This window comes from Agrilus planipennis, unplaced genomic scaffold (genome assembly GCF_000699045.2).
Source record: "Agrilus planipennis isolate EAB-ADULT unplaced genomic scaffold, Apla_2.0 scaffold78, whole genome shotgun sequence".
Classification (NCBI taxonomy): Eukaryota; Metazoa; Arthropoda; class Insecta; order Coleoptera; family Buprestidae; genus Agrilus; species Agrilus planipennis.
This window is the reverse complement of record NW_020438928.1, coordinates 1357-11811: the sequence shown is the minus strand read 5'-3', so window position 1 is coordinate 11811 and position 10455 is coordinate 1357.

Here is a 10455-nt window from a genome sequence, read left to right as displayed (position 1 = left end):
ATTCGTCAACACTTTTGTCGACATTAACGAATAAATATTACTTTAACCTTTATTTCATTATTTTACATTTAAGAATAGCTTTAATTAAAAATCAGCAATTTTTACGAATTCCAATTCGAAATAAACAGTTGGAAAGAAGTGTGTGGGTCTATATACTTCTGTATGCGTGTATGGTTGGTTGCAAACATTCTAATGACATGAAAAATTCATTAAGTTCCTGTTTGACGTGTATGATTGGTAAAATATACGAACATAGATAGAGTTATGGTGTGAATGGGGGCTATACACCATCCAGAAAGTAGTATCGTCCAAATTTAGGTAGGTTACGGGCTAGTATATAATATTGAGACAGTTATAAATTTTATTTATTTAATAATTTAAGCGAATATTATGATTGAAAACAGATTGACTTCGGTGGATCAAAAAGATTTTTCCTGAGATTTAAAATGCCCAAATCTGGAATTACTGTACAATTGCTTCGAACGTTTACATAGTACCGATCGAAGTGAGCTACCTTTTCACGGCAATGTAAACCATTAATGACAATTAATGATTGCAAAGCACTTGTTTTTAAATATTCTTATTTTAAGGTTGATCGAGTCTATTGCCAAAACGATACAGAGAAAGATATACAGACAAGTTTGAGTTGAATTGGAGTAAGTGATTAATAAGACAGAACAATCTGTCCGGTAGCACTTATCCGAGAATGATGGATGAACGGTACGAACATAAATCCAATGTAGGTTGGTTCGATCGCTAAATGCGATGTTAAGCCCCTTTTATGGCCAATGCCGAGACCTATCTAACGGGACCGTCGTTGTTCGGCGGTAAATTTGTGGATTTCGAAATTCAAATTCGTACGACATGTGGAGCTAATGCCCGACGGAAGAGAGCTTAAATCCTGCTTCGATCTGGACAACGGACCGAGGAAATCAATTGGTCTTTATTGGAACGACCAGTATTGTGGGACACTAATGCACGTGATTAAGTGCTGAAAACTCCAACTCAGGAAAAAATATTTACTCACATAAATAATCTAAATGCATGCTCTCGTAAAAATAATTCGCACCTACTGTCTGACCAATAAAAAACAAAAAAAAAAGATAACAGGACTACTGTCTCCAGACTAAAAATTGGTTATTGTTTTTCTGAACATGTTTTCCGAGTATTAAAAGTGACAGAAATAGATGTCACATGTATTGTTTGTATTGACTTGAGATATCAGAATGGAGTTCTCTCCTATGGTCAAAAAGTTTAAAATATCTAAAGATACAAACCATGCAAATTTAATTTGAAAATGTATAAGCAATGTAACATAACTATTATGGTTGACGAAAGGAATAGAAAACGACAGAGATACAACAAAAGTTATAAATATCTGGTTAGAAAAAAGTCTACACCGGTCAAAGAAGAACATCATTTAAACAGAAGCCTTAGACAAAAATTTTCAGTCTCTCTCCAGTCTCTCAGAGTCTTTCAAAGTCTTTCAGCGTCTCTGAGAGCGTCTCTCATAGTCTTTCACAGTCTCTCAGTTATTTACTAGGTGTTTTTATGGATCTCTCACAGTCTCTGTATGAGAGACTCAAACGATAAAATTGTTAATTCAGAGATTCGAGTCTCTCACAGAGAGACTGAATGAATAAAACAGAAAAATTGAGAGACTGGAGTCTCTCGTAGAAAGACTGGGATCTCTGAAATATGTTGAACTTAGAAAATTTTAACCATGTCTACATAAATAAAAGAACTAAATCTCGATAAACATATGGATCAATTTAGAATGGTTTATGCCAGGATTGTTGTAAACGCTGTAGTTTACATGAATTTAATTTATTTCAATGAAACATGGAATTGCATGACTATATAAAGGATTTAGTGTATGGAAATGATTGTTTCAAGAGGCATTCCAACTTAGCGGATATAGCTATATGTATATTGCTACCAAGAAAGTCGATTACAATATAAGATTACAACGTATTTACTTTCATTATGGTAATTGCTTTGGACTACTTCTGTAAGTATAGNAATCACTGAGCTTTTTACTGTTGAGGTTTTTTATTTTTCTGTTTATCATCATACGGACGTCAGTCCTAAGACTAGTTGGATATTTATTTCCACTTTTCTATCCTGAGCTTATGTTCCCATTTTCCTAAAACTAGAGCATCCCACATCCTTGAGTATTTGTGAACATTAATCTATTCTAGGTCTACCTCTACTCCTCTTAACTCTTGTTTCTGCTTCTAATATGTCTCTGACTAGTCCTTCGTAAAGTGCTCTATCAACTTATCTAGCCTGTTCCTGATTGACTTCCGTAGTGACCTCTGTTTTCCTATTCTTTCTAATACCTCCCCATTTCTACCCTTTTCTATCGAGGATATCCTCATCATTCGCCTATGACACCACATTTAGGGTGGGGTTTTAACTTAATAAGCCCCCCCCCCACAGCTACGCGCTTTGCTCAAAAGCTTTAAATTCTGGCCTTACTTATTCAACCTCCCTCCCTCACCTCTTTACCTATCTCCCAGTCAACCCTCTCCTTATCTCCAAACTTCTCCCGGTAGTCATAATCGCCAGGTTGATCTAGCAACTCGAGGAGGGTTTTTAGTCGGTAAGCGCTCCCATCAGGGGTGAATTCGACACTACCTCCCTTTTGGGNTATTGTAAAATCCTCATGCAGTAGTTATCTCCGGTATTATCTACGCTCATTCACTACCTGCACTGGGTATCTGCGGAAATAATGTATACCTGCCTATTGCTGGATGGCACAGGTAAACGAATTCTTTATGCCATCTGTTCGATTTTATTTAAATTCAAAAAGTTTAAAAATCAGAATAAATGGTACTTGTACCAGGTACATAAATTAGGGACGGTGTACTTGCTGAGGATAAACGAACTCTTGTCCCTAAACTAGGAACCTATTCTGAATGCAATGACCTTTCGGGAGGACGGTCACAGAAAATTATTCAGATAAGGCTGTGTTTGGATGTAGAGGTGCAGTAAGATGTCAGACGTACACATCTCTTTATGCTTTATTTATTTTGTAATAGTTTTTTATTGGCGATTAATTTTAAAGAGGTACCAAGTTAATTTATGAGGTGGTTTTCAAGATCGCTTACATTAAGTAGGTAACTCTGTCTTAAAAAAGCAAAGGATTTCGTTTCCTGTAAGTTCCCAAGTTGCCTAATGGAAATTTTGAACTTTTATTTATGTGTACGTATGTATTGTCTTAATTCTAGTTTTTTTTTCATTTGTCTCCTCCACATGGAATCAGAAATGTAGTTACCTAAAGTAACTAAGGTGATTAATGGGCCGTAGTTTTATTGATTAACTTATTGATTTGTAACAATTTCTAAATTTTCTTAACAGTTTCTGCATTTTATTGCCGTTTCCAGCGATATTTTATTACAAAATGTTTTGCACTTAATGTGCTCTTCACTATACTGATTTAGCTATTCTTTAACTTACAAAGATTTGACAAGAACTTAGATTTTAACAATGAAAAGGTGAAAAAATGGATCCAAACTTCGAGATGGTTTATTGCGGTGGCATTCTGAGTGATGCACTTCACGGGGTTCTTCTATTGCCCAATATCGGCATTTCTGAAAATTAACAGACTCTACCACGATCAAATAAAAATGAGGTTTATCGCTCATCATTATTAATGGTTCATTATCATTTTTAAAAATAATTTGCATTTTCTCTGCGAAATGTGTAAAATCTCCTTTGTTCAGATGCTGGGCAAAATTAAATGGTTACATCTAATCTTTCATTTTTCGTAATGTAAAAATCAGCTGACCTTTTCTTATTTAAAATTAAATATTTTAGAAACATTGATATGAGTTTTACTAGGGTAATCCTAATTAGGTCAAATAAGTCGTGATCTACTAGGATAATATCAGTAAATCTTATCAAGTACGGATAAGATCAAACGTTAATATCAGGCACTGCACATCAAGACCTAGTAGGTTAAAGTAGGGAATTCCAAAAATGAGATGTGAATGAGGCATGTCACATCAGGGTCAGATAGGTTTAAATAGGGAATTCCGCAATAAGATTGCCGTATCAGGGCCAGGTAGGTTAAATTAGGGAATTTCGTGATAAGGCTTGAATTAGACATTTCATGTCAGAGCCAGGTAGGTTTAAATAGACAATCCAGATCAGGAATCGTCAAGTATAGCCCAGTAGGTGTTTTCACATCAGTAGTAAGGTATGCCTTGGTGCAGCCCGATCCATTTTTTGCTTGAGCCGTTATTCATATTATAAATAACCTTTTTCTTATTATTCAGGTACATTAAAATTTATTTATGTTTTAGTCTGTTTTATTTTCCTTGGTTATTGACTAAACCCGTTCACATTTGGGGAAGGAAATTATGTATAAGTGGATTTTTTACCCCATTTCCGTTGGTCAATTGTTTGTAACCGCAAATAGGTAACTAATGAGCATCGCGTTTCGACACCTGATGGCTTCAGTAGTAAAATACGCATTAATATGTTAGAAACGGGTCTCTTTTTATTTCGTCTTCTCGATTATCTTGCCACACTTCCGCAATTTATATACAGTCACAAGTATACGTTGATTAAATTATCGCATCGTAAATAGTTCATTTAGTACAATTAAAGTTCTTTATTAAATGGCAAATTGAATATTGTAATGTAATATTAAATTGTTGTACAGAGGTCAATTTTTTCTTCTGGAGTGAAAATGATTCCAGCAATAATATTTTTTATAGGTAGGTATAAAAAATCGAACAGTTTCTCATTTAAAGCTGTTTTGTTAACTGTTAAAAGATTTTAGCTAAGTTGCCACATTTCTTTACAAAAAAAAATCAGAGAAAAATGAAGAAAAAGTTAATGGAAAATAGAAATGTTGGTACCTTTTCCGACTGACAGCTCCATCCGTTTTTTGTTGTTGTTTACGTTCAACGAACACCCACCGATTTTTAATACAGCTATTAACCCATTTTAAATCGCCATTATTTGTTGNGTTTTTTTTGACAGTCTCTCTCAGCAACACCACAGAGACTCGATGAGAGACGGAGACTCGAGTCTCGCTTTCAGAGACTCTGAGAGACTGAACATTTTTATCTCGGGAAACTGGCCTATTGCAAAATTTAATAAATTCTAAATCTTAAAGTTTATAGAGTACCTTGCACTTATTTAGTAATTTCATGTAGTACAAAAAAATCAAATTTAGTGCTGTGGGGTTCAACTAACATCAAAAAACATCAACATCAAAACTCAAAATTCTACATCAATAAAAGAACTAAATCTCAATAAACATATGGATCAATTTAGAATGGTTTATGCCAAGATTGTTGTAAACGCTGTAGTTTACATGAATTTAATTTATTTCAATGAAACATGGAATTGCATGACTATATAAAGGATTTAGTGTATGGAAATGATTGTTTCAAGAGGCATTCCAACTTAGCGGATATAGCTATATGTATATTGCTACCAAGAAAGTCGATTACAATATAAGATTACAACGTATTTACTTTCATTATGGTAATTGCTTTGGACTACTTCTGTAAGTATAGGTGTTTGAAATTATTTTTATATTATTAAAAAAAGAAATGAATAATTACATTGTGGTAAGCTTAGAATACCCCGATTTGAAATTTAATCTTAGAATGTATTTGAGGGTTTGCGTAAAGATGGTAGTTGAAATTAAAAAGCGTCTATATTTTGGCTTCTGACTAAATAAGAGATACTTGTATGTATTTGGAAAATATTTTATCTATAGCAACACAAAAATACATAAACGTATCCAGAATTTTTCGTAAAAATTAACAATTTGTTTTCATAATTCTTCAATCAGTTAAATATTACAATATTTAGTGTAAACTCTCTATAACAACAACAACAATATAATAAATTATTTCATCATAATGAGATGTTTTATTATAATATTAAGGCAAAAAGGCTTGAAGTTCGTTACTGCTGACTGATCCTCAGTTACAAAATAATTCACCACATTTGATGAACAGTAAATTGGGGTTAATAGGTGATGGAACAACTTGTGGCAATAAAATTACTTTAATCGACACGTACAGGTTTTCATTTTATTATTTTTTTTCTGTGAAGTTTATTTGCAGTAACAAGGAATAGATTATGTGTCTATGTACCTGTGTCAGACAATTCTATTTATAGTTTTCGTCATTTCGCCTAAAGCTTTTTTGTTATGTAACAGTATACAGACAAAAAAAAAGACTTTAAGTGCACATTATTAAAAAGTTACTTAATGTTGGATATCTCTGTGTATGCCATCACAGTCACAAAAAAATATAAACTTGACCGTGAAAATATTTCCCATGTTGGATGCAGATCTATTGTTTAGATCCTAATTAGGTCAAATAAGTCGTGATCTACTAGGATAATATCAGTAAATCTTATCAAGTACGGATAAGATCAAACGTTAATATCAGGCACTGCACATCAAGACCTAGTAGGTTAAAGTAGGGAATTCCAAAAATGAGATGTGAATGAGGCATGTCACATCAGGGTCAGATAGGTTTAAATAGGGAATTCCGCAATGAGATTGCCGTATCAGGGCCAGGTAGGTTAAATTAGGGAATTTCGTGATAAGGCTTGAATTAGACATTTCATGTCAGAGCCAGGTAGGTTTAAATAGACAATCCAGATCAGGAATCGTCAAGTATAGCCCAGTAGGTGTTTTCACATCAGTAGTAAGGTATGCCTTGGTGCAGCCCGATCCATTTTTTGCTTGAGCCGTTATTCATATTATAAATAACCTTTTTCTTATTATTCAGGTACATTAAAATTTATTTATGTTTTAGTCTGTTTTATTTTCCTTGGTTATTGACTAAACCCGTTCACATTTGGGGAAGGAAATTATGTATAAGTGGATTTTTTACCCCATTTCCGTTGGTCAATTGTTTGTAACCGCAAATAGGTAACTAATGAGCATCGCGTTTCGACACCTGATGGCTTCAGTAGTAAAATACGCATTAATATGTTAGAAACGGGTCTCTTTTTATTTCGTCTTCTCGATTATCTTGCCACACTTCCGCAATTTATATACAGTCACAAGTATACGTTGATTAAATTATCGCATCGTAAATAGTTCATTTAGTACAATTAAAGTTCTTTATTAAATGGCAAATTGAATATTGTAATGTAATATTAAATTGTTGTACAGAGGTCAATTTTTTCTTCTGGAGTGAAAATGATTCCAGCAATAATATTTTTTATAGGTAGGTATAAAAAATCGAACAGTTTCTCATTTAAAGCTGTTTTGTTAACTGTTAAAAGATTTTAGCTAAGTTGCCACATTTCTTTACAAAAAAAAATCAGAGAAAAATGAAGAAAAAGTTAATGGAAAATAGAAATGTTGGTACCTTTTCCGACTGACAGCTCCATCCGTTTTTTGTTGTTGTTTACGTTCAACGAACACCCACCGATTTTTAGTNAAGGTACCACCGTGCAGCGAGAAATTATAGTCTACGGGTTTTTTTTTTTAATTCTGAGATGCGTTATGTGTAATGCCAATTTGATGTCAGATTAACCTTTCTTATATTTTCCAGAAACCGGTTAATGCGACAATTTTTGGATTTGATAGTGCATTATTAGCGAGTAATATAACTTTGTCATTATACCTTGATATACGTACTTGACAAAGAAGTCCTCATGATACAGGGACTTATAAAATTATTATTTGAAATAGAAGAATTCTTGTATTGTTGCATAATAATTTTCTATTTCTATGCGGGACTTATAAGACCCTTATGTATAGCATGGATTATAAACAGTGCTACTGATGTCATTTTGTGGAAAATTTCTCTTTTATATATTCCCATTCTAGTCATTCAACTGATCCATTTGCAGAATGTTCTATCAAAGATAGTTCACTTAAAGGTTTTAAGTTTTCTGACTAATCGTGAGCCAATAGTAAAATTATTTTGCGTTTCTGTTTTTTATTAAAATGCTATTTCAGGAATTAACAGTAGAAGAATTGAAGTAACTTCACTTTCTTCGTTAATAGAAATATCACTGCATTGTTGATTGTTTTCTACTTCAGGTTCACTTAGAATATTTAATTTATTCAAGTGTATTATGTCGCGTCAGTCTAATTATCATTAAATTCAAATGAATGAATGGCATTTTCCATTAGTGGCAGTTTATGTTATGTAACATCGTTATTTTGACTATTGCATTTAATTTTGACCCTTTCCTGCTGATGTAACACGGTTATCAAAAGTTATTTTGTAAGTTACTTTTTTTTGCTATTTGAATAAGAATATTACTTATCCATTTATTCATTTAAACAATAGCAAAGAAATAGTTGATGATCTTTTTAATAACAACAAATCTGCTTAACAATGGAAACAATTTTTATTAAGTTATTGTACTTGTTTGTATTTATAACTTTATCTTTTCTTACAATTTCTGAGTATCTTTCCTTCGAACATAAAATATCTACAGCTTAAGTTATTGCTCAGAAATTGCAAACTTATTTGTTCTCGTCAGCATTTAAACAATAGCAAAGAAATAGTTGATGATCTTTTTAATAACAACAAATCTGCTTAACAATGGAAACAATTTTTATTAAGTTATTGTACTTGTTTGTATTTATAACTTTATCTTTTCTTACAATTTCTTAGTATCTTTCCTTCGAACATAAAATATCTACAGCTTAAGTTATTGCTCAGAAATTGCAAACTTATTTGTTCTCGTCAGCACGTCAAGGATATTCTCGATAAATTTGGTTTACGTTCTACTATCGCGTGTGTTACTGTTAGCAGCAAATATCACTAGATCGCAATATACTGCTTATAGTTTGATATTGTAAAATGAAGTATTACTGGAAAGAGAATGTTTGATTTGAGGACGTAATAGAGGGATTTTTTAAAAGTAAATGGATGGAAAAAAAATTGAATTTTCCCGTGGCAGCAGAAAGAGTACTTGATGGTTTCGAAATTGGTTTTTTAAAGGGCTTGATAGAATAAGCTTTTATTTTTTTGACAAACATAAAATGATTGAATTTCTTGATTATACTTAAATAGCTAAAATATTGAACGAAGTAGGTATTTGAGTATTTGTAACCATAAAGTTCTATTGAGGGGTAACTGTAAAATCATTTTTAATACAAAATTTGTTTATTTAATGTTATTGAAAGATTGAAACGAAAAGTTAGTTATACTTACAATAAATGGAAGTTTTGAAATCCTTGAAAGGCCTTCTAATAATAAATAATTGAATGATAGCGTTCAAATTATATATGATTATTACTTTTAAACACGAGTATGTATTTAGCTTTGAGAAAAACCCATTGACGGTCTCGTCATAAAATACAGAGTGACTAAAGAGAAAAGTGAACTTTAGTTAGATTAGGCCTGCAAAGCTACTGAAGTAACGTTACCGTTGTGATATGACAACATCTTAGCTGGAAATTTCAAACTGTAGAAATCGCTCTAAACAAATACAATAACCTTACATATTTTTGTATAAAAATTTTCTTCAGATATTTATTCATCATCACCATAAGATCGTCAGTCTTAAGACTGTTTGGACATGCACCTTCACTCTTTCCTATCGTAAGCTAATCTTCGCATTTCCCTAAAACTAGAACTCTTAACTCCTGTTTCTGCCTCTAATATGTATCTGACTAGACCTCTATGTCTGAGAAGGGGTCCTACCAACCTCTCCTATTTATTATTGACTCATAGAGTCCTCTATTTTCTTATTCTTTGTAATACCTCTTCATTTCTAACCTTGCCTATCCACTGTAACACCACATTTCGAACGCTTCTAACCTTTTTTTNACTGAGGGTTAATTGAAATATAATAAAGAAAAACTCTTACCTATTACAGCGGGGCTGAATATAATGGTGGCCTTGAGTAGTTAATTGTCCAGTAACGGACAGTTTTGTTGAACGCCTGGTTCGCTGGAAAGCTCTGGTCGTTTCGGTGATGTCAATCGGTGCGGCGAAGGTGATGTTCGTACAACGAAGGTCGAGCGCAGAGTGTAGAATTTACTAGGGATGTTAGGAGTATTTATAGTAGGAAAATGTTAGTAAAAAGAGATAGAATACTCAAGATAGACAAAGACTGGTAATAGGGGTTGAAGACACGAGCTTACAGAAATACGAAGAATTGAAGAGGTTGAACAGTATAGAATTATAGGTTAGGTAATTAAGGGAAAAGCCAGTTATTAGTAAGAGGTGCATGCAGAACGGTTGCAGTTAGATTTCTAGGTACAGGTGATTAGGGACAATAGAATAGAAATAGAAAGAAAACAAAGGCATGCAAAAGATCAGAAGTCGAACTCTACATTGAAGACATATTAAGCATTATAACAGAAATAAATTTAGAACAAATATATGTACAAAATATTTACACAAAAAAACAATACGAGTTCTTTTCGCCACATACATAGGTATGATACGTTTCATAATAAAAATTCGTATAATAACTGGTTAAAACTTATACTGTTTA